Below are 25255 nucleotides of genomic sequence, written 5' to 3' on the forward strand. Positions count from 1 at the left end.
TGTGGACAAGGGCTGTGCTTTTGTCCCCAGGGACTTTGGGTCCCAAGGGTCCAGTTTTGTCTGCCTTTCCAGCCGGAAGCTGGAAAGGCAGCTGGAAGGAAGAACTTGGGTGTTGGGTGCAAATTCTGCCCTGCCACTTATTTGCTGTGTGACACTGGGCAAATCACCCAACCTCTCTGAACACCTGTTGCCAGGATGAAATGAGAAAAGAAGGCACTGCAATACATTGTGCTCCTTCCATACCTGAGTAAGACTGCCCACTGACCCCCAGCTGGGTCTTTCTCTGCCAGTGAAATCATTTGACATCATCTCAACATCCAAGAAAATCAGGAATCTGAGCCAAAGCCAAGATCTGGATCTCAGCGCCAAACTCCGAGGCAGCTCTGGTTACAGAAAACAAGTGGAAACCACAGGCCCTGGGCTGAACGTGGAACTAATTTGGGAGGCAGTGAGGGACAGAACCCAGAGCCTGGAGGTAGAACTACTCTGAGCCAAGCCACTGTCCAGGGGGACACTGGGCCCCTCAGAACTCTCCAGCTCCTGCTGTGCCGAGGGCAGGGCCCGCAGTGGGGACCCACCTCGGGATGGCTGGGTAGGGATGCAGAGCATGGGCCCCAGGGTTGGAGCAACTTCAGTCGGATCCCACTTTCCTGCCCCAGGCTGTGTGACCTGGGGCTGGTCACCTCACCTCTCTGAGTCTCAGTTGTCATATCTGTGAAGTGTGGAAACTCGGGGTACCTCCCTCATAGGGTTGCTACATAAAAGACTTAGAACAGCGCCTGGCACAAAAGAAGTCCTCAGTCATTCAGAAATGTTGAAACATGATGGGGGCAGGAGATGGGCAGGAAAGCAAAGACCAGTGAGTCCTTCTCGTTCGTGTATTCACTCAACAAATATTTATTCAACATCTACTCTGTGTCAGACTTGGGGATCAACAGGGAACAAGACAGATCCAGCCATGACCCATGGAGAAGATGGGTAAGTAATATTGTGAGATAATAGAAAATACATATACTGGTCTCTGCCCCTGGTCCCTGGCTCAGAGCTCATGAAATCCTTGTATTGTAATTTCCTAAGTGATAAGAACACTAGAAGCATCTTTTGTTCTGAGGAGGCAACTGTCGGTGGGCGCCTGGGGCTCGTGCGCCCGGATGGGGGTTGCTCACCAGAAAGAGCACCGGAAAGTCATGATTGGATACTTGGAATCTCTCTTCCCCCGACTCCCCATTTTCTTGAGAAAGGAGAAAGGCTGGAAATGAAGTTAATGATTGATCACACCTACAGGATAAAGCCTCTGTAAATCCCAACAGTATGGGGCTCGGGGACCTTCCAGGTGGGTAAACACATCCAGGTCCCAGAGGGTGCCTCACCCCAACACCACGGGACGGAAACGCCTGCACTCAGGACCCTCCCAGACCCATCCTGTGTATCTCTTCATCTCTATCCTTTATCATGTGCCTTCCTAAACTAGTCATCGTTAAGTGTTTCTGCGTTCTGTGAGTTGTTCCAGCAAATTAATCAAACCCAAGGCAGGGGTTGTGGAAAACTCTGATTAGTAGCCAGGTTGGACAGTAGGTGTAGGGACCTACTACTTGTCATTGGTGTCTGAAGTTGAGTGGGGAGCAGTGAGGACTGAGCCCTTGAACTGTGGGGTCTGCATTACCTCGAATCAGGGTCAGAACTGAATGGAATGACAGAACACCCAGCTGGTGTGCCAGAGAGTTGCTTGGTGGGGGAAAACCCCACACACATTTGGAGGCCAGAGGGTCAGAAGTGAAGTGCTGTGTGTGAGAGTAAGAGACTCACAGGTGGCAATGTGAGGCTTTAATGTAGGCATGATTGAAATAATCCTATGAAGGGGGAAAATAAACCCTGGAGAGACATGGGAGGGAGGTCACCTTCGGGTCAAGGAAAGAGACAGTGACAGGAAGAAGGGGGGACTGGAAATTCCAGGTAGAGGGTACAGCAATGAGAGGCCCAAAGACAAGAGAGAGTTTTCGAATGAGGGTGGGGACAGGCAGGCTGTTGGCGGTTGGCCAGGGTCATGGTCGTCCAGGTCAGGATCGTGGATTTCAACCCCAAATGTCCTAGAGAACGGACGGACGGAGGTTTTAAGCTGGGTCTGACACCATCTGCAAACTGTCCATCTCAGGGAAGGCTCTCTCTCTGGAGTGCAGGGCTGGCCCAGCTGCCTGACACAGGCAGCCCCCACCAAGGGAAGCTCCCCACAAGGCCAGTTGTAGGAGATGCCCGGCTTCCCCTAAATGGCAAGGCTATGTCCACAGACCACTTCAGGGCCTCCCATGGCCCCGGACCTAAAATGGGCTGAGGCCGGAGGGTTCAGCTCAGGATGGCAGCCTTGAGAAGTGTTAGGGACCCCCGGGTCCGTCCTACAGAGGGGGAAGCAGACGCAGAGGGCGAGGTGACTTGCCCACCATCCCATTCTGAGTTAGAATCGTGTTTATCTCCATCCATCCGCTTGCCGAGCACCCACAGTGGGCCACGCCCTGTGATAACCGTGAGAGGTAGGGTGGTGAATAACAGGACAGGGTCCTTGTCCTAAAGTTGCGCTCCAGAGATGGGGCATGGACACTGACACCTGTGGCCAAGCCCCAAGCCGCCTGCTCCCCAAATCCTCCGCCTCCCAGCTCAGTCCCGGTCCACCACGTGCCCCTCCCCCAGGCCTGATGTGGGGGCTTGGGTTTGAGGGCGGACAGTGCACATCTCCTCTCTCTCCCAGAGGTGCAGACACAGCCCAGACCTCCTGCCTTATCTCCAGGAGCCCGCCTGGGCAGTGGAGTGGACGAAATGATGCCTGCGGGACCAGGGGACCCCACTCACTCTACTTCCCTAGTGGGGGTGTCACCTAGGAGCCCCCCCCAGCAGGAACCTGGCCCACCCCGATTCTCGAGTCTCAGCCCAGCCTCAAACTCAAACAGCTCAGCAGCTGCCCACCACCACAGTGTCGGTGTCAACTCTGCCCAGAGAGAGGGGACTCAGAGGGAGGGGACCCAGAGGGAGGGGACCCAGAGGGAGGGGACTCAGAGAGAGGGGACCCAGAGGGAGGAGACCCAGAGGGAGGGGACTCAGAGAGAGGGGACCCAGCGGGAGGGGACTTAGAGGGAGGGGACCCCGAGGGAGGGGACCCAGAGGGAGGGGATCCCGAGGGAGAGGACCCCAAGGGGGGGGACCCAGAGGGAGGAGCCTGCGCACAGTGAGGAGTCAGGGGAGGCACCCAAATGGGTGCAGGGCAGGTAGCAAGAGGCCAGGTGGCCTGCCTCCAGAAAGCTCCATGAGCTGGAAGGACAGTGGCAGGCCCGCTGGACGGGGTGGTGGGAATTCCTGTTCCCAGACGTCTGTCTCAGCTGCCAGCCCCCTTTAGGCAGGGTCAGGATAAGCTGGCCCTGGGTGCAAAACCCCACTAGAAGGGCCCAGCATGGGCAGCACACACCTGTGCCGTCACTGTGCACCCCCACCTCGCAGCTCTTCATCCCTCCTTTAGCAGAAAGAGAGCTCCCTGGCTCCCCTCACTGCCACTGTGTCCCTCCCTCAGCGCCATGGTCCAAGCTCAGGGACAGCATTCATCCCGTTGGCCAGGGACTGAAAGGTTTCCTGGGCAGTGGGAACTGCAGTGCTGAACCAGGCAGGCCGGGACGTTTGGCCACCCTGGCAGTTTGCCCACTCAGTGGGAATCTGAGGGTGTCCAGAAGGTTCCTGATTCCCAGATTCTCTCACCTCCCTTGGTACTCTGGCATAAGCACCTGGAGTCCCACTATTAGAGTAAGATTTCCTAAAGGTTCTTCACCATGCTGGTAATCAGGAAAAGGCAAATTAAAATAGTGAGATGCTATTTTTCACTCCTAAGAAGGGACCAAATACTAACAACAAATGCTGACCTCGAGTGTTGGAAACTGTGATAAAACGATACAGACATCTGGGAGGGCAGGTGGGGTAAGACAATCTGTACCCCAGCCCCCCTAATTCTGGGGGGTCCCCTCGAAGATGTGCACAAGGAGACAGGCTACCACGTGGGTGGACCTTGAAAACAGGATGCTAAAGGGAAGAAGGCAGAGGCAGAGGTCGCATAGCGCCGAGTTCCATTTCTTAGGGAACAGCGGCAGAAGTAAATGCATAGAGACAGAGGGCGGGCCAGTGGTTGCCAGGGGCTGGGCAGGAATGGGGAGTGACAGCTCAGCGGGTGCAGGGTCTCCAGATGATGTTTTGTAACTACCGGATTTCCCCATGTATAAGATGCTCTCATGGATAAGACGCACCTTAATTTGGGAGCCTGAAATTTGGAAAAAACTGTATTACATAAAGTTATTGAACTCAAGTTTTATTCATCATAAAATTCATACAACTGCAAAAAAGTGAGAAATGCAAGTAAAAAAAAAAAATCTATGACCACTGTATAAGACGCACCCAGTTTTTAGACCCTGAATTTTTTGAAAAAGGTGCGTCTCATACATGGGGAAATACGGTAGAAAGACATGCCACTGAATTGTTCACTTTCAAATGGTTAATGTTATGTTACATGAATTTTTAAAAAAGCAGGGAGGATATCTTGTTAATAATACTGAGACCTGGAAGGTACCCAAATGTCCTTTGGGAGGTGTCCTGGGCACAGAGGCTGCGCAGAAGGAAAGTGAGAAGACCCCCAGTTTAACCTGAACTGTGGCCCTGTCTCCACATGTAGGGACCCAAGGGTCAGGCTTGCAGGACAGGTGCAAAAGTAGCCTCTCAGGGGTGGGTGGTCACAGCCTGACCCACAGGATGCCTCAGGCCAGTCTGCTCAGCCCAGGCCACCAGGCTGCTGGGCTCCTGGCCCCCAGCCTCTGACAGTCCCCAGGAGCCCAGTGATATGGAGCATACCAAAGAGGATTCTATATCAAGACTTTTCATTAAAAATGTACAAGTAAAAGAATATAGTGTGTGGGCCCTGGCCGGTTGGCTCAGTGGTAGAGCGTCGGCCTGGCGTGCAGGAGTCGCGGGTTTGATTCCCGGCCAGGGCACACAGGAGAGGGGCCCATCTGCTTCTCCACCCCTCCCCCTCTCCTTCCTCTCTGTCTCTCTCTTCCCTCCAGCAGCCGAGGCAAAGATGGCCTGGGCGCTGGGGATGGCTCCTTGGCCTCTGCCCCAGGTGCTAGAGTGGCTCTGGTCGCAACAGAGTGACGCCCCGGAGGGGCAGAGCATCACCCCCTGGTGGACAGAGCATCGCCCCCTGGTGGGCGTGCCGGGTGGATCCTGGTCGGGCGCATGCGGGAGTCTGACTGTCTCTCCCCGTTTCCAGCTTCAGAAAAATACAAAAAAAAAAAAAAGAAAAAAAAGAATATAATGTGTAGAATGTGCTTAAAATCCTCCAGAAAAAAAAAAAAATGTATATATATATATGGACCAAGAAGATAGAGGAAACAAAAAAGACAAAATGTCGACATGTTTGAAGCTGGGCATGTCAGAATTTATCGCATTGTTTTACCTATTGAGGTATACACTGAAAATGTCCCCAATAAAAGTAAAAACAGTGCAACCAAAATAGGATGGACTGATAGGTGCACAGAGGAATGAAAACGCGATAAGTCAAGTTTAATAAAATGTTAACAAATCAGCTGAAAAATTTCCATAATAAAATGTTGGAAGGAAGCTAGCAACCCCTTCCCACACCCTCCCCCCCGAAAATCAGCCTTCAGGGGCCCTCATTTCCTGGTACCTGAAGAAGGTGGTGAATGCTGCTGAGTCGGTCAGTGTTGAACGCGTCCAGGTATTTAGCTGGGCATCCACCCAGCACCTGCCTCAGACCCCTGGGTGCAAGCCTCCCGTCCCTGACACTTAGGGAACTGAGAGTGCCCTCGGGGCAGTGGAGGGGCCAGGGTGACATCGCAGGCAGCATCACACCCGCGCACGGTGGAGGCCCAGTCAGTGCTGCCTCCAGTCCTTGGAGCACCAAGGCCACTGCAGTGAATCCCAGATTCTGGGCCCCGCGGTCAGCCAGCCCGTCCTGGGGGCTGGCACCGGTTCCACTAACAAGAGCTCCCTTTTGTTAGCGCCAGGGCCTCTCCGTGCCTTGGTCATTCATTCGCTGGCCCGGGAAATATTTTCTGTGAGCCAGGGTCTGTGCCGGGTGCTGGGAGCACCCCCATTAGATCTAGCAGGTCATTGCCTCAAAGGAAACCGCTCCAGAGAAAGACAGTTCCAACCCAGAGGAACCAATACCCTGAGGGAACCAAGCCCAGGACCTGGAGCAGCAAAGTCTGACAACACCAGCCAAGCAAGGCCTCCGAATGCTGACTCCCCCACCCCCACCTCGGGCCCAGAGGAACTGGGCATCAGCACAGGGAGACCCTGAACTCCCAGAGCCCTAAGCCCCTCCCTGGCTCAGCAGCCCCACCCGCTCCTCAGCCAGCCAGCCTGAACCCCCAGCCCTGGGGGGACAGGAGCCTCACAGGGTCTGAGGCAGCTGCAGCAAAAGGCAACAGATCCTCACTCAGGGGAGGAGCAAGGTCAACAGAGGGAGTACATGCAGTCATCTTCTCCACATTCGCCAGCTGTGGCCTGAATCCAGACACCCTGTATCGGAGCACCTCGGAGCGGACCCCCAGTTTAGAGCTCTGATTCCCCTTTCCCCAATTTATCCACAGACACAGCTGCATTCTCCTTAAGCAAGGCCTGGGCCTGCGGTCATGCTCAGGGCCGTTCAGCTCCACAGCTGCTGCCTGCGGAGACAGAGACAGGGCCACAGTGTAGGTGTGGAAACTGAAGTTCGGAGACTTTGAATAACTTGCCTGAAGTCACACAGAGCCAGCCCTTGCCGCTACCTCTACTCAAACCAGGTCCACAACAATATAGCAACTGACATTTTGAGCCACTGCACACACCTCATCTCGTTGAAGCCCACAGTGACCTGAAGAAGGAAAAGTTACCTCCATTCGGCAGACAGAGCCAACAAGGCCACAAACAACTTAAATGGGCAGAGGGCAGAGCCAGCACTCAACATTTAACAACAATGAAGACGGTAATAACAGTAGTGGCAGCTACCGTGTCTCCCCATGTATAAGAAGCTCCTATGTATAAGATGCACCTTAATTTTGGGGCCCAAAATTTGTAGAAAAAAAAAAAGTACTACATAAAGCAGGGGTCCCCAAACTTTTTTCACAGGGGGCCAGTTCACTGTCCCTCAGACCGTTGGAGGGCCAGACTATAAAAAAAACTATGAACAAATCCCTATGCACACTGCACATATCTTATTTTAAAGTAAAAAACAAAATGGGAACAAATACAATATTTAAAATAAAGAACAAGTAAATTTAAATCAACAAACTGACCAGTATTTCAATGGGAACTATGCTCCTCTCACTGACCACCAGTGAAAGAGGTGCCCCTTCCGTAAGTGCGGCGGGGTCTGGATAAATGACCTCAGGGGGCCGCATGCGGCCCGCGGGCCGTAGTTTGGGGATCCCTGACATAAAGTTATTGAATTCAAGTTTTATTCATCATAAAATTCATACAATTCATCATCCGCGCGAAGAGGTGGGAAATGCAAGTAAAAAAACCTACAACCACAGTATAAGACGCACCCAGTTTTTAGACACCAAAGTTTTCAGAAAAGGGTGTGTCTTATATACATGGGGAAATACGGTATATTATTCTCCTATGGCAGCTGTGACAACCATTCCTTCCTTAGTGACTTAAAATAAGACAAAGGTATTCGCTTACAGTTCTGGAGGTCAGCAGTCTAAAAGCCAGGTGTCGAGGGCCGCTCTCCTCCTGGGAGCTCCAAAGGCTAGTCCATTCCCCTGCCTTTACCCACACAGCGTGGCTTCCAGCACCTTCCTTCGCCTTCAGAGCACATTCCTGCAGCCTCTTCAGCCACTTCACGTGTCCTTCTTCTCCTTTGATGTCCTGGCTCTTTGCAGAAGGACCCTCATGATTCATTACATCATGGGGCCCACCTGGGAAATCAAGGTGTCTATCCTTATCTCAAGATCCTTTCTCATGTCTGCAAGGACTCTTTGACCGTATAAACAAAAATATTCACAGGTTCTGGGAACTAGACAAGGGCATCTTGGGGCTGATCACCCAGCCTGCCGCAGCAGATACTATGTATCATGTATCAGGACACGCCAGGCCCTGTGTTTAGCAGGCTACGTGCATCATTTTAGAGCAGTGTTATTTCACACTTGAATGTACACAGATCCCCAGGAGATCTTGTTAAAGATGCAGATTCTGAGGCCTGGCCAGTTAGCTCAGTTGGTTAGAGTGTTGCCCTGATACGCCAACGTTGAAGGTTCAATCCTCAGTCACGGCACGTACAAGAATCAACTGATGAATGCATGAATAAGTGGAACAACAAATCAGTGTTTCTCTGTCTCTCTCTTTTTCTCTCCCTCTCCCTCCCTCTCTCTCCCTCTCTCTGCTGCTCTTTGTCTAAAATCAATCAATAAAAAAAATTTAATGAAGCTGCTGGTTCAGGATTTCTAATAAGCTGCTGGATTTCTAATAAGCACCCAGGTGATACTGATGCTGGCCTAGGGAACACACGGTGAACAGCAAAAATCTAGATGCAAGCAGATAATCTTTTCCTGTAAAGGACCTGAGAGTGACCACTTTCAGCTTCGCAGGCCCTAGAATCTCTGTTGCAATGACTCCCCCCCTGCCATTATTGCCCCAAAGCAGCCATAAACAATAGGAGAACAAATGAGCATAGCTGTGTGCCAATAAAACTTTATTTACACATACTGAAATTTGAATACCATACAGTTTCAGGAAATGTTATTGTTTTAAAAAAGAATTTTTATTTATTTATTTATTTTTATTTATTTTTTTTTTCATTTTTCTGAAGCTGGAAACAGGGAAAGACAGTCAGACAGACTCCCGCATGCGCCCGACCGGGATCCACCCGGCACGCCCACCATGGGGCGACGCTCTGCCCATCAGGGGGCGATGCTCTGCCCATCCTGGGCGTCGCCATATTGCGACCAGAGCCACTCTAGCGCCTGAGGCAGAGGCCACAGAGCCATCCCCAGCGCCCGGGCCATCTTTGCTCCAGTGGAGCCTTGGCTGCGGGAGGGGAAGAGAGAGACAGAGAGGAAGGCGCGGCGGAGGGGTGGAGAAGCAAATGGGCGCTTTCTCCTGTGTGCCCTGGCCGGGAATCGAACCCGGGTCCTCCGCACGCTAGGCCGACGCTCTACCGCTGAGCCAACCGGCCAGGGCCTTTATTTATTTTTAAACAGAGAGGAAGGGAGAGAGACAGGGAGAGAGAGAGAAACATCGATTTATTGTTCCACTTATTCATGCCATCACTGGTTGATTCTTGTATGTGCCCTGACTGGGGACCAAACCCACAGCCTCAGCATGTTAGGATAATGCTACTATAACCAATTGAGCTACCTAGCCAGAGCCAGAAAATGTTCTTCTTCTTTTGATTATTTTCAACTATTAGAAAATGCAGCCATGGTCTGCTGGCTCAGTAGATAGAGCATCAGCCCTGCATATGGACATCCCGGGTTTGATTCCCAGGCAGGGCACATAGGAGAAGCAACCATCTGCTTCTCTTCCCCTCTCTTTCCCCCTTCTCTCTCTCTTCCTCTCCCACAGCCAGTGGCTTGATTGGTTCGAGCATCAGCCCCTAGGCACTGAGGATAGCTCATTGATCCAACTATCAGACTTAGGTACTAAAAACAGCTCAGTTGATTTGAGCATCGACTCCAGACAGGGGTTGCCTCAGATGGGGGTTGTTGGATGTATCCTGGTTGGGGCACAAGTGAAAGTCTATCTCCCCTCCTCTTGCTGAAAGAAAGAAAGAGAAAGAGAAAGAAAAATAAATAAATAAATAAAGAAAGAAAGAAAAGATGCAAAAACTATCCTTAGTATATAGTCTGTGCCAACACAAATGCTGGCCCAGACCTGGCCCATGGGCCATAGTGTGCAGACCCCCACGCTGGAATGTCAGTTCCAGGAGAGCATGTATTTCTGTCTTATCTTGTTTGCCATAGTATGTATCCCTTGCGTATGGAATAATGCCTAGCCCTTAGTAGCTACTCAAAAAATATGTGCTAAATGACAGAGCAAATAATTTCATTTAATTCTGACAAGTACTTTACCCGGGAGGTATAGTTATACACGCTGTATTGCAAATGAGGAGCTGATGAGAGTCATTTCTCTAGATTTACTGATAGAGCAAAGGCCCCAAGACGGTGTGCAGGAGGCTGTGCAGCTGGCCTCCTGGAGGAACCCAAATCACTCCGACTCCATCTGCATCCTCCCCTGCAGCCGGGAGGCCCATGCCTGCAGCCAGAACCTCAGAACTGCTCGCATCACGGCTCAGGCAAGAAGGTCCCGCTCCCCACACAACAGCAGGTCCAGGCCCTCCACACAGCCACGTCTTGAGCCAGGCCTGGTGGAGCTCTCACGGGGCAATGAAAGGCAACACAGAACTCTCTTTTCTCAGTTGGGAACAGCAAACACCCCAGCACTTCCAGTCTGGGCAACAGGGCACAAGCTCCACCAGGTCAGAGCCTGGCAAACGCTTTTGCTTCGGGGGCCAATCTGGTAACATACGTGTATAACCAGTGGGGTTGAAACCACAGGCGCCACATTGCTGCTACTACCACAGTCAGTGACACCCGTCCAGCCCTCTGTGGCCAAGGCAACGCGTCAGAGAGATCCACGTGTCTTGAAAGTTGCTGAGTGTGTCTCCTGCCCCAGGACCTTTGCCCATGCCGTTCCCTCAATGTGGAATGTCCTTTCTGCCCCACTAGTTAACTCATCAGATTTCAAGTCCCAGAGAACCCTTCCCCAGCACGAGTCCCCATGGCTCCCTTGTCTCACTTGTCTTTGTGATGAGTTCTTCAATGTCTGTCTACTCTTCTATTCATTTTCTAGGGCTGCTATAAGAAATTACCGCAATCTTAGTGGCCTGAAACAACAGAAATTGATTCTCTCCCAGTTCTGGGGGCCAGAAGTCTGAAATCAATGTGTCGCCAGGGCTGGTTCCTCCTGGAGGCTCTCGGGGAGGATCTGTCCCGTGACTCTCTCCAGCGTCAGGGGGCTGCTGGTAGTCCTCGGCGTCTGCCAGCTTGTAGACACATCACTCCCATCCCTGCCTCTGGCTCCACGTGGCCTTTCCCTCTGCGTCTGGGTCTCAAATCTCCTTCTCTTTTTCTCTTATGAGGACAGCAGTCATTGGGTTTAGAGCCCACCTGAAATCCAGAGTGACCTCATCTTAACATCTTTAACTTAATAACATCTGAAAAGACCTATTTCTGAATAAGGTCACATTCACAACCGCCAGGGCTTAGGACTTGGTTATATCTTTTGGGGGAGCTCACTGCTCAGCCCACTATAGTAACCCTTTTAGACTTTAAACTCCATGAAAGGCAGAGACAGCGTCAACCATTTTTCACCAGGGTACCCTGCTGCCTGCCACACGGCCGGCCTCACGCTCCCTCAACACGCAGTAAATATTTGTTGAAGACAGGACTGTCCATGTGGAGGCCAGTGAAAAATGAGAATGCAGGCTTCCTTCTTCAAAATTAAGAATTTCACGGTGGCAATGGCAGAGCATTCAGCCAAGCGCAGGCCCTTCAGGGAGGGGCCCCTGACCGCACAGGTGCGCATGTGAAGCTGGCCCTAGTGGAGGGAATGAGGAATACTTAAAACTACTGACCTCGAGAGTCACCCTGTAGCGTGACTGGCGAAATCACCTCCAGCCCAAGCCTCAGGCGTGGAATTTGGAGTTGTCTCCATTTTACAGACGGGGAACCGAGATCTGAGCAGTCAAGGGCGCGTGAGATCAGACAGGGCGGAGCCGGAACCCCCGTCTCCTGCGCCCTGACCCCTTCCTCACTCCTTTTCTCTGCAACGTTGGCAAGAGCAACGCTCTCAACTGCACCCGACGCTGGTTGTCTCACAAGCTCACAGACACTTCCAAACACGTGCAGCGGGGCCACCGAGGGACCAGGAGAAAAACAGTGTGGGAACTTTGTCCACGATCTAAATGAATCAGACTTGGCTCAAGCATCTGTGTTACATTTGCTGGGCGCAGACCCTGGAGTTGACTGGGGTAGCCTGTGACAGCAAGTCCCCTATCATCGATGAGGAAAGTGCTGCCTTGACCTGACCTGTGGTGGCGCAGTGGATAGAGTGTTGACCTGGAAATGCTGAGGTCGCCTGTTCAAAACCCTGGGTTTGCCTGGTCAAGACACATAGGGGAGTTGATGCTTCCTGCTCCTCCCCCTTCCCCCTCTCTCTCTTCTCTCTAAAATTAATAAATCAAATATTTTTAAAAAAATTAGAAAGTGTGTCTTATCCCCATTCTACACATGAGGGGGAAGGTCAAGTTCAGCATAAAGTGCCCAGACTCACTGCCATTTGCACCTGACTCCATCTGACTCCGAGATTTGAGGTCCCCACCTCTCAGCTCCTAACCTCTCAACAGTAATGCCAGCACCTGTGTGATAACCCACACAGCCCTTTGAGGAGGATACTGTCCTTACCTCATCTTTCAGACAAGAACACTGAGGCACAGAGTGATGACTTGCCCAAGGTCACAGGGCCAGCAAGAAGCCAATTTGGAATTCAAACCCAAGCAATCAGGTGCCTGAGTCCTTGCTGCTGTGATGCCACTTGGGTGCCTCAGGTGGGGTCACAGGCAGGTCAGGGCAGGGGAGATGTCAGAGGGAGGTGTGGAGAGAAGCCAGGGGTCAGCATGTCCCTGAGTGAGTCGGCGCAGTGGGGAGGGCACAGAATGAGGAAGCCGCCAGCCCCATGGATGCAGCTGGCCCAGGACCTGCTGTCCACAGCCCACCCCAGGGCTTCCCCTCTCCTGGGGCCCGGCTCGTACAATGGGGACGATTACAACACATCCTCAGGTGTGTGACGAGGCCTGGAGAGTTCACAGAGCACTGGGCACAAGTGGGCACATCATCATAAAGGCTCAAAAAATGCCTATGGTCATATAGGGCAGGACACACACAGTATTTGAGCCTGTCCTGCTCCCAAGGTAATGAAACCAAGCCCAGCCCGAGCAAGGGGAGCAGGCCCTCCTGGGAGCAAGCCTGCTCACAACCAAGGGCTCTTGGGGTGCAGGGCTCTCAGGATTAGAGCAGGGCAGTGTCCGGCACATGGGGACCCGTTGTCTTCCTAGCTCTCGTTGCCCAAAGCCATTGTGTCAGCAGAGCCCTGGGGAAGGCTCAGCAGGGGGGACGAGGACCGCTGGCACTGCTGTCCCCGGGAGATGAGAAGTGGCCTTCCCTTTGAAGTGGCCCCTGCTGCGAACATACTGTGGCCTTTTCTGCTTAAACCTTTCATCAGCTGAGAATTTCTTCTCCCCCTGGAAGGGCCGGTTTACCATTCAAAGTCCTTGAGGGTGAAACAAGAACTGTGTGCACCCTGTCTTAGAGTCCTAGGGCTGCTGTAACAAAGTATCACAATGGGGAGGCTTAAAACAACAGGACTTGATTCTCTCACAGTGCTGGAGGCTGGAAGTCCCAAATCAAGGTGCCAGCAGGGCCATGTTCCCCCTGAGGCTCTAGGGCTGCATCCTTCCTCGCCTCCTCCAGCTTCTGGGGTCCGCCAGCAGTCTTCGGCACTCCTTGGTTTGTGGCAGCACCACTGCCCTCTCTGCCTCTGTCATCATACGGCATTTCTCCCTGTACGTATTTATCTCCAAATTTCCCTTTTCTTATAGACACCAATCATTGTGTTTGGAGCCTACCTCAATCTAGCATGACCTCATCTTCACTTCATTACATCTGCAAAATAAAGTCACAGTCACAGATGGATATGAGTTTGAGGGAGACACTATTCAACTCAAGAGAGCAGGGGTCGGGAACCTATGGCTCGCGAGCCAGATGTGGCTCTTTTTATTTATTTATTTATTTATTTATTTATTTTATTTTTATTTTTTTACAGAGACAGAGAGTGAATCAGAGAGAGGGATAGACAGGGACAGACAGACAGGAACGGAGAGAGATGAGAAGCATCAATCATTAGTTTTTCATTGCGCGTTGTGACACCTTAGTTGTTCATTGATTGCTTTCTCATACGTGCCTTGACTGCGGGCCTTCAGCAGACTGAGTAACCCCTTGCTGGAGCCAGCGACCTTGGGTTAAAGCTGGTGGGCTTTTGCTCAAACCAGATGAGCCTGCGCTCAAGCTGGCGACCTTGGGATCTCGAACCTGGGTCCTCTGCATCCCAGTCTGACGCTCTATCCACTGCGCTACCGCCTGATCAGGCCAGATGTGGCTCTTTTGATGGCTGCATCTGGCTCGCAGACAAATCTTTAATTAAAAAATAATAATAACGTTAAAAATATAAAACATTCTTGTGTATTAACAATCCATTAATTTCCTATCGCTCATGTTCATGGTTGCGGGTGGCTGGAGCCAATCACAGCTGTCCTCCGGGACAACACCAAAGTTTTATTGCATAATACCTAACGTATATGGGTTGTTGTGAGGTCAGGAAGTAAACATTCCTCCTTTAAATCAAATAGTCAGCTAGCTAATTGCAGAAACCCTTTTGACGAAGAAGATGGCTAAAGACAAAAAGATGAGGAGTATCGTACTTTTCAGCAGGAATGGACAGAGGAATTCGCCTTTGTGGAGAGAGCAGGTTCTGCAGTGTGTCAAATATGCAATGATAAAATTGCATCATTGAGCCTGACCATGCGCTGGCGCAGTGGATAGAGCGTCGGACTGGGATGTGGAGGACCCAGGTTCGAAACCCCGAGGTCGCCAGCTTAAGCGCGGGCTCATCTGGTTTGAGCAAAAAGCTCACCAGCTTGAGCCCAAGGTCGCTGGCTCGAGCAAGGGGTTACTCAGTCTGCTGAAGGCCCGCGGTCAAGGCACATATGAGAAAGCAATCAATGAACAACTAAGGTGCCGCAACGAAAAACTGATGATTGATGCTTCTCATCTCTCTCCGTTCCTGTCTGTCTGTCCCTATGTATCCCTCTCTCTGACTCTCTCTCTGTCCCTGTAAAAAAAAAAAAAAAAAAAAATTGCATTATTGAAACAGTCAAATATAAAGCAGCACTTCGACACACACCACACTATATTTGCATCAAAATATCCAGCAGGGAACAGCAAGAAGAAAGTGTGTCAAGAGCTACTGTGCAGAGTGCAAGCTAGTCAGCAGCAACTTCGTGCTTGGACCCAACAAGGTGACTGGAATTCGGCTAGCTTTGCTGGTGCTTTAGCAATTGTGAGAAACGGAAAGCCATTCACAGATGGGGAGTATGCCAAAACATTCATGCTTGATGTTGCCAATGAACTTTTTGACGACTTTTCAGATAAAGACAAGATAATCAAACAAATAAAAGACATGCCTCTGTCGGCAAGAACTGTTCATGATCGTACCATCATGATGGCAAATCAAATTGAGGCAACGCAAGTGAAGGACATAAATGCAGCACCATTCTTTTCTCTTGCTTTGGATAAGTCAAGAGACATAAGCCACTTATCCCAGTTCAGTGTGATTGCAAGGTATGCTGTGGGTGACACACTATGTGAGGAAAGTCCTGCTGTTTTGCCTATGAAAGAGACAAGAAGAGGGGAGGATTTATTTAAGTCTTTCACTGAGTTTGCTAAAGAAAAAAAATCTACCTAAGGATAAACTTATTTCGGTGTGTACTGATGGTGCTCCGTGCATGATGGGGAAAAACAGAGGATTCGTAGCGCTTCTTCGTGAACATGAAAAGAGACCCATCCTGTTTTCACTGCATCCTACATCAGGAGGCGCTTTGTGTTCAGATGTGTGGCGAGCAGCGTGGTGAGGTGATGTCACTGGTCATTCAGGTGGTCAACTTTATTGTTGCCCGAGCTTTAAATGATTGCCAGTTTAAAACACTGCTGGATGAAGTTGGGAATAATTATCCTGGTCTGCTTCTGCACAGCAATGTGCGTTGGTTGTCAAGAGGGAAGGTGCTCAGCTATTTCGCGGCTTGTCTGAGCGAAATCTGGACTTTTCTTGAAATGAAAAACGTCGAGCATCCTGAGTTAGCTAACACTGAGTGGCTCCTGAAGTTCTACTATCTCGTGGACATGACTGAACATCTGTACCAGCTCAATGTGAAAATGCAAGGCGTTGGAAATACAGTCTTATCTATCCCTTCAACAAGCAGTGTTTACATTTGAAAACAAGCTGGAACTCTTCATCACCGACATTGAAACAGTTTGTTTACTACACTTTGAAAAACTGAGAGAGTTTAAAGATGCATGCACAGCAAGTGACCTTGCTCAACATCTTGATCTCCAGTAGGCTAGCGGGCTTCACATCTAATCTCCTGCAGTCATTCAAAACACGCTTTGGAGAATTTCGTGAGTGCACTTGTCTTTTTAAGTTCATTACCCATCCACACGAGTGTGCAGTAGACAGCGCCAACCTGAGTTACATCCCCGGTGTCTCCGTCAGAGATTTTGAGCTACAAGCTGCTGATCTGAAGGCCTCAGACATGTGGGTAAATAAGTTCAAGTCACTGAATGAAGATTTGGAAAGATTTGCATGACAGCAAGCAGAGTTGGCGAGCAAACACAGTGGGGAGAAATGAAAAAACTTCAACCCGTGGACCAGCTGATTGTCAAAACTTGGAACGCACTTCCCGTCACATACCACACACTTCAGCATGTGAGTATTGCTGTACTGACAATGTTTGGCTCTACGTATGCATGAGCAGTCTTTCTCACATCTAAAGAACGTTAAGACCAACTTACGATCATGTTTAACAGATGGAAGTCTCAATGCCTGCATGAAGCTTAACCTCACCAAGTATCAACCAGACTACAAAGCCATCGGCAAAACCGTGCAGCACCAGAGGTCGCATTAATGGTAAGAAGTACTTTATTCATCATTGGTTAGCAACAGCATAACAACGTTATTAAAAAGAATTCAGAGACTTATTGTATTTTAAAAGTGTTGGTCTTACATAAAATGCACACATTTACTTGTTTTAGTGTTAAACATATTGTATGACTCTCATGAAATTACATTTTAAAACATGTGGCGTTCATGGCTCTCTCAGCCAAAAAGGTTCCCGATCCCTGATTTAACATAATGTTTCCAAGGTTTTCAAGGTTCGGCTATGTCATAGTATGTGTTGATACTTAATTCTTTTTATATGACTGAATAGTATTCCATTCATTTGTTGATGAACATTAGGATTATTTATACTCTTCGACTGTTATGAGTAATGCTGCATTGAACATTCGTGTACAAGTTTCGTGTGGATGTCTGTTTTTGTTTCTCTTGGGTATATATCTAGGCATAGAATTTCTGGGTTGTATGACCAAACTCTGTTGAACTTTTTGAAGAACTGCCAAACTGTCTTTTAGAGTGGCTGCTCTATTATTTTATATGAGAGCTCCAGTTCTAGATCTTCACCAACATCTGTGTTTGCATTTTTAATTCTAGCATCCTAGTGGGTTAGGAGGGGCATATCTTCATGGATTTGGTTTGCATTTGCCTGCCTGGTGGTGGATAATAGTGTCTTTCTGTGTGCTTGTTGGTCCTTGTATATTTTTTTTTGGAGAAATGTCTATTATATTGCAAATTTTTTTATTGGGTTATTCTTTTTCTTATTGAATTATAAGAGCTCTTTATATAGTCTGGATACACATCCCAGGAGGGCATCGAATGTCTCTGTCTAGTGTAGGCCCAAGCTGGAGGGTAGTAAGACCCCCCAGTGGCCTCTGCCTGGACCACAGAGCCAGCTCCGTGCTGGCTTAGCCGGAGGGGGTCGGAGGAAAACCTCAGGGCTCCTGGGTGCCTCTGGGCCCCAGCTGACTAGGGATCACTATTAGAGTGGAGTGGGGTGGATCTGTCCTCTGACACCTACCTGGAAGGGGGAGATCCTTACCTCTGTTCCCTGACCCCCTCACCTTTGTCTCTTCCAGAAATGGGGTCTCCAGACCCCTGACCTTGTCCACCTTACAGCCTCCAAGCCTGACCTTGACCCGGACTCTCATCAGAAGGCCTCATGCCCCAGAGAGAGCCCCAGGTGGGGAGCCACCAGCTCACCAAGGCCTCCTTTCCTCCATCCTCCTGCTACCCGGCTCCCCAGCCATTAACAGCTGCCGCTTTAAAGATTTCAGGGTGAGCCCAGCGGCAACCAAACCCATTCTGTTCACCCAGAAACAGACTTGGGAAGAAGGGACTGCACCTGTCCTCCGAGGGCAGCGGGCCACCCTTCCCACCTTGGGGCTGGGCCTGGTGAGCATGTGACCCTTTGCAGGAGAAAAGCCCCTACCCGAGGGCCTTTCTAGGGCCTGAGCAGAAGGCCTGGCTTTGGCACTGGGCCTGACGTGGGCTGGCTGAGAGCAGCAGACACGAACACGGTCCTTTCCCAAAGTGACGGAGTCAGAGCCCCAGCTTCAGGTGTGATCCTTGTCCCCCCTGGTGGGTGAAACGAACTCTCTGCACGTTGTTTTCCTCCTCTGCGTAATGGGATGTGACCCACCTTCCAGCACTGGCCATAGTCAAAGAATTAGGGAGTCCGGCTGGCTAAGAGATAACCGACAGGTGGTTCTGGTGTGTCCCTTCATCACCCAAAACTCACCCTCTTTAGACCCACCTGGCATCACCTCTGTCACCTCTTCCAGGATGGGCAAGGGAGCTCCCCTCTGAGTGTCTGCGGCCCCATGTGTGGCCCAGGCCACGCAGCCCTGGTCACATAGTCTGCCCTGAGTGTCTGTCTCCCCCAGCTGACCCAGGGCTCCTGGGGGGGGGAGGGGTGGTGTCACATCCACCTCTCTGTCCCCAGTTCCTTGTTGGGTCTGTCCTGGAGCAGATGAGCCAACAACCCCTCCTCCCGTGGTGGTCTGGGTTCGAGGATTCAGAACGCTAGACACGGTCTCAGCTTGGGTAGGTTTCACCCTTATTTTAGGTAGTCGGGGACTGTCCCAGCCTGGGCTCAGGGCCAGCAGGGGAGGCCTGGCATGTTGGCTCCTTGCTCCACTGTCCCTGTTGGTGCGTAGAGGTGGCACCCGTGTGTGTTAGATTAGAACAAGGCTAGCGGGGGTGGCTGCGGAGGCCCACTGTGGCTCTGGGGCCTGGGCCCTCCCCACCGCGACTTGTCAGTGACGAGGGTGTCTCACCCACCTCCGCCCTGGGTGGCCCCCAACCCTCCTCATCAGACTAGAGTCCCAGTGGGGATGCACAGCCCACTGTGGGGCCTGCTGTCACGACTCTTCCATGCCTCAAAGGAAGAGGATCTGTCGGGAAGGGGACCAGGACAGGGTGCATGCATCTTAGGCCTGGCTCTCCCTCTCCGGGACTGCAGATGCGTGGCCCAGAGTCCCTGTGCCCATCCCAAACTCAACAGATGTCATGGGTCCCCTTATGGTCTGGGTGTTTCCTGAGTCGTAAAGGTTTGGTCAAACACATGTGAATCACCAGCGGTCAACACCCCTGCCCCGTGTACTCACTCATATAAGATAAGGGACCTGCAAACATGTGAAAAGGATAGTGAAGTGGCTAAGGCTATCCCCCCCAGGAGCGGAATTGTCTGGGTTCAAATCCAGCCTCAGACAGTTACCGAGTGACTCTCTGAGCCTCAGTTCCTTGCCTGTCGTGGCTTTCCGAGGACATAATGTACTTAGATCGTGCTCGGTGCAGCCCCTGTCCACGCGTGCTCCATAAATAAGTGAACGCGCCGCCCGGCAATGGCGGAGGGGACGCGGCCGAGCCCTGGCTCCCTGAGCCTTCCTCTGCTTCCTGGCTGCTGCCTGGCCCCGTGGATGGGAGGGCTCAGCCAGGGGCATGGGGCCACCTGCTTCTCGTTCACTGTCCTGGGGTGTGTGTGTGTGTGTGGGGATTTCTCCCCACATTGGCTAGGAAGGGTGCTAAGTAGGATGCCAAATGAAATACAAGGCACTCAGTTTTTCAGATAAGCAATAAATAAAATTTTAGTATAAGTATGTCCCCAATATTAACCTAAAAAAATTATTTGTTGTTGATCTGAAATTCAAATTTACCTGGGCATCCTGTATTTTTATTTGCTAAATCCAGTCCTGATTTCCCTCTACTCCCAGCCTGGGTTTGGGGCCATCCCATGCCTGAGTGATTTAGGACACTATAGGTCCAGACAAAGTTTTCATCTCAGTCCCTCCTTGTCTCTATTAAATAGAAGTCTTGTCCATTTCATAGGTGGAGATACTGAGGCAGGAGCCCGGGTCAGGAGGCAGCCAGTTGAGTGGGTGCAGTGGTGTCCCATCTGACATCTGTTAGTGTCAGATTCTTCCGGGGCTAGAATGGCACTGTTCACGTGCATCAACTATGAGAGTACAGACAACCACCACTTTTGTCTAGAAATGGGGAGTTATCGTTGTGCCTTCTTGGGGGCCCAAGATGGGTCGGCAGCCATCCTGGGAGCTTTAGGGAAGCAATCCCCTTTGGGAAGGCTATTCCTGCTTGTGATGGTAGACCAGACTAGCAAAATGACCAGCTCAGGTCACATGGAGACTTAGTGACAGTGTGGGGCTTGAACCCGAGACTCCTGGCTTCTAAGCTAAGTGAGGTTCTTTCTGCTCAATAGCCCATGCCAGCTGGACTTGTGTTTGTTTGTTTTTTAGTGAGAAGAGGGGAGATAGTGAGACAGACTCCCAAATGCACCCCAACCGGGATCCACCTGACAACCCCGTTCTGGGGCCAATGCTTGTATCAACTGAGTTATCCTCAGCACCTGGGGCCAATGCTCGAATCAACTGAGCTATCCTCAGCACCTGGGGCCAACACTCAGACCAAGCAAGCCACTGGCTTCAGGAGGAGAACAGGGAGAGAAGGGGGAGAGGGAGGGGAAGAGAAGCAGATGGTCACTTCTCATCTGTGCCCTGACTGGGAATCAAACTGGCATGTCTGCATGCCAGGCCGACACTCTGTCCACTGAGCCAAGCAGCTAGGGCCAGACTTAGTTTTAAGGTCTCTTCCTTAGGAAGGACATGGATCATACAGCATTGTAACCTGGCATGTCATGCCTGCTGCACCGGGGTCAAAGGATGTGCTGAGCTGCCCCTCCCCCCATTTTGAAAGCCTGGAAAAGGGGATTCCCAGGTCTGGGGTTGAGAAAGGAGCAACTGACACTCTCTTCTTAGAACTTGGACAGAGGAGCATTTGTACTTGCAGTGAAATGTATGATGATTTTGTAGTAACCAGTGATGGTTTCACTGGTAAGCCATGTTTTATTTTTTTTCAAGATTTTATTTATTGATTTGAGAGAGAGAGAGAGAGAGAGAGAGAGAGAGAGAGAGAGAGAGAGAAAGGGGATTGGAGGGGAGGAATGGGAAGCATCAACTTGTAGTAGTTGCTTCTCATATGTGCCTTGACCAGGCAAGCCTGGGTTGGAACCAGTGACCTCAGCATTCCAGGTCAGCGCTCCATTCACTATGCTACCACAGATCAGGCCCATGTTTTATTTTTATAGTTTTTTTATTTACCATAATGCTGTAGTGGGTGAAAGGAAATATAAGTAGTCCCTTGGACTATAATTTCACCAAGTAGTGATAGAATATTTCCATTTTAAATGAATAATGAATATTTTTTAAGTGGCCCTATTATGAAAGGTATTAGGTAAATGATGGTGGAGATACTGCATGAGGATATGGCATGTCAAGGGACCAGGGAGCCTGTGATGCAGTTTGGCAGATGTGGTCTTGGAGGAAGCAGCTGGAAGCCAAGGCCCATAGTCTTCTCCACCCTGCACCTCCCACTGCACTGCAGCCAAGCTCTGCTGATGGGTTGGAAAGAGTGACTCCCAGCTGGCCTGCCTCAGAGGTCAGGGTGACCGTGAATGACCGCAAGCCAGGCCCCACGCCCGCCACTCAGACACACCCACCCAGCCTGGCCAGCAGCTCCCATAACTCCTGGGCTTGATCCCCATGGCCCTCATGTGGGCTAGGGGCATGGGGGGCCCCATCCCTGGCCCGGTCCCCATGGAACAGACTTCCCTGTTCACACCCCTCTGGGTGCCCCCACAGCTTGTCACTGGGCCCGCATGCACTGGGCCCACATGCACAGTGTCATCCTCTGGGAAGGACTCCAGGGATTGGGGGAGGGTGTGAGCTGTCACCCATTTTACCGATGGCCCTGGCCCTACTGGTGCGTCTAAGGTAGAGTCCCATTTCTGCCACCCCCTCACCAAGTCTCTCTGAGGCCTTGTGCAGGCTAAACAAGATGAAAGAGGCACTTCCAGCAGGGCCAGGCCTACAGGAAGTGCCGGATGCTATTGCTCAGTGTCTGAACACTCAACCTGGGGTCTTCTTTCATTCTTCAGTCTTCCTTCATTTTTGGAGTGTGTCTCAATAACAGGCCTCAGGCTTTGGATGCGTGCAGACAGCCAGGTGCTGTCCTCGAAGAGATAGGCAGGTGACAGGGTGGCATTTCTGCCCATCCTCAGCCTCTTCCTTGCTCTGGCCTGTGCCAAGCCTGGGTGACAAGATATGGTGTCACGGAGACCAAGATATTAGACAGAGACCCTTGGGTTCAAACATTGTCTTTAAGGAGGGTCAGCTGGCCAGAGAGAGGGGCTACCCTTGTCAGAGCTTTGCGCTGAGGGTCAGAGGTGCCTCTGCTGAGAATAGGTCCCCAGGTACAGACTGGGAAGAAAGAAAAGGGTCCCTTGGGCCTATCCTGTGGGTCCGGGGTAGGCTGAGGACCTCTCTCTGGGGTGAGTGAAGACCCGGTGTGCCATCCCCTGGACACTACACAATATACCATCCTTCCATTGTGGGAGTGCCCTCTTGAAAACAGTCATGGCCTTGACTCCTTCCAAGTGTCAGGAGCATGGCCAAGGGCAGCAGACGTATGCACTGCTGAATGGGGTGCCTTGGTAGGCTCAACCCTGGGTGCATAGGGGCTAATTCTACCAAGGGGGATGGTGAGAAAGGAGTCGGGAAAGTTTCAGGGGGAAATGTCTGCAAAGTTAGTCTTGGAACAAAGAAGAGAGATGTTCCAGGAGAGGGAGAAGCCTGTGCAAAGGCCCTGGGGTAGAGAAGAGCATATGATTTCAGCCCAATCAGGTGGATTGTAGCCCCTTAAGCTCTTGTTACTTTACAGATGGGGTGAAGCTGGTGTTAACTTGGAGATGGGGCTGTGTATCTCTCTATTCTTAACTCAAATTAGAAGATTGTTGGTTCTGCAGAAAATGTCCCAGTTCCCTTTCTTTATCTCTGAGGAATGTCATCATCTGGGCTCTAAAGAAAAGCTGAGTCTTTCTTAAAGCTTCCTACATTTAAAGACCAGCCAGAAGTGCAGTCTGTTTCTGAGAGTGGGGGCAAAAGGTCATGTTCCCTAGTGGCTGCTGTCCCCCTGCCAGGCCCTGCTGACCCACTGCCTGTGCGTGGGGATTACGGCATGGCTCCTGCAGCCTCTGGGGCCAGCCCGGCAGGGCCAAATGGGAGCTGCTCCCTGGCCTGGGCTAGAGCTACAGTGTGAGGGCTCCTGGCTTCCAGCTTGTCCCCTTCTTCTCCCCTCCCCATCCCCTGGGAGCTGGGTCCTGAGCCTTTTCTGCTGTTGAAGGGTCCCAGCTCTGCTCTCAGAAGTTGCATGACTTTGGGTGTGAGACCTTTGGCCTAATGAGCCTCAGGTTCCTGGCGCTGCCTGCCCCTTGAGGCCGTTACACATGTTAAAGGAGGCAGTGTTTGCCCGGAACCCACAGGGCTGAACGAGGACACAGGCAGCTGGCTCCCGGGTAGCTGCCTCAGCCTCTGCGGAGAGACTGGCCTGGAACCTGGGGTCACAGTGTGGAGCCACTGCGATGCCTCCTGGCCAGGCCTGGCACCGGGCACCCAGAGGAAAACAGCACCTGTGTGTCCTCGCCGGGTGCAGGGGCGCCAAGGAGGTGCACATTTCAGACCCAGGATTGTGTTGTATTTTTTTCTCAGACACGAGCAATTTCCAAAATCCGGATGCCTGCCGAATAGCGCACCGATTTAATGGGTATTGGCACAATGTGCGTTTGGTGGCGCTCACTGATGGCCAGGTGCTCGTTGTCTGGGGACGGGGCAGGAGGGATGCAACAGGGGGACAGATGAAGCCCCTGCTATGTGGAACCCACATCCATTGGTGGGAGGAGATGGAGTGAAAGCAATATGTTAACAAGACGTCAGAGAGTCATAAATTCCAGAAGAAAATAAAATAACGCAAAGTGTTGGAGAGGAACTGGGGAGGGGCCTTGGGACGACCTGTCCCTGGAGAGCTTGGGGGGAAGGCTTCTCTAAGGAGGCGGCTTTGAACTGAGCCCTGAAGGGGGAGAACGGACACGGGATCCACAGGGGTTAATGTTACTGGAGGTGGGAACGGATAAGCCTGAGAAGGAGTTGGTCTCGAGACAAAGTAGAAACAGGCATCCCCAGCTGAGGGCACTTCCTGGGCAAAGGCCCTGAGTTATGAAATGGCTTGTGACGTTGGCCTGATTGGGTGGCTTGAGATCAATGACGGTGTCACTTTTCACAGCAGTAAGGTTGGGGTCTGCAGAGCGATGTGTGCTCCCCCCACACATACCCCCACATGCCAGCCCTGGTAAGACCTGCTGGGAAAGCATTTCAGGCAGAGGAATGGTCTGAGCAAAGGTCCTGAGGCCGGAGGAAATTTGGCACATTTGGGAGCTGAGAGAAGGTCAGTGGGGTTGTTGCAGAGTGAAATGCACTCTGGGGGTAAAATTCAGAGACAAGGGTCACATCACACTGGCCCTGCAGGATTTAGGGATGAATTAAGACTATATGTGGCCCTGGCCGGTTGGCTCAGCGGTAGAGCATCGGCCTGGCATGCAGGAGTTCTGGGTTCAATTCCTGGCCAGGGCACACAGGAGAAGTGCCCATCTGCTTCTCCACCCTTCCCCCTCTCCTTTCTCTCTATCTCTTTCTTCCCTTCCTGCAGCCAAGGCTCCCTTGGAGCAAAGTTGGCCTGGCTGCTGAGGATGGCTCTGTGGCCTCTGCCTCAGGTGCTATAATTGGCCCAGCTGCAACAAAGCGATGCCCCAGATGGGCAGAGCATCGCCCCCTGGTGGGCATGCTGGGTGGATCTCGGTCAGGTGCATGCGAGAGTCTATCTAACTGCCTCCCCACTTTTAACTTCTGAAAAATACAAAGAAAAAAAAAGACTTTATGTGTATACTGCTCACAAGAATTAGGGGATATTTCAAAATAAATATGAAGCAATAAAAGAAAGATGCATTTATTTTTTTTAATTAAGAACATCAGAAAAGCAAACGACAAGTCAAAGAAAGTTGTTCAATTATGTCAATGAGATGCAAAACCAACTTTTATTT

Source organism: Saccopteryx bilineata, chromosome 4, assembly GCF_036850765.1.
Source record: "Saccopteryx bilineata isolate mSacBil1 chromosome 4, mSacBil1_pri_phased_curated, whole genome shotgun sequence".
NCBI lineage: Eukaryota > Metazoa > Chordata > Mammalia > Chiroptera > Emballonuridae > Saccopteryx > Saccopteryx bilineata.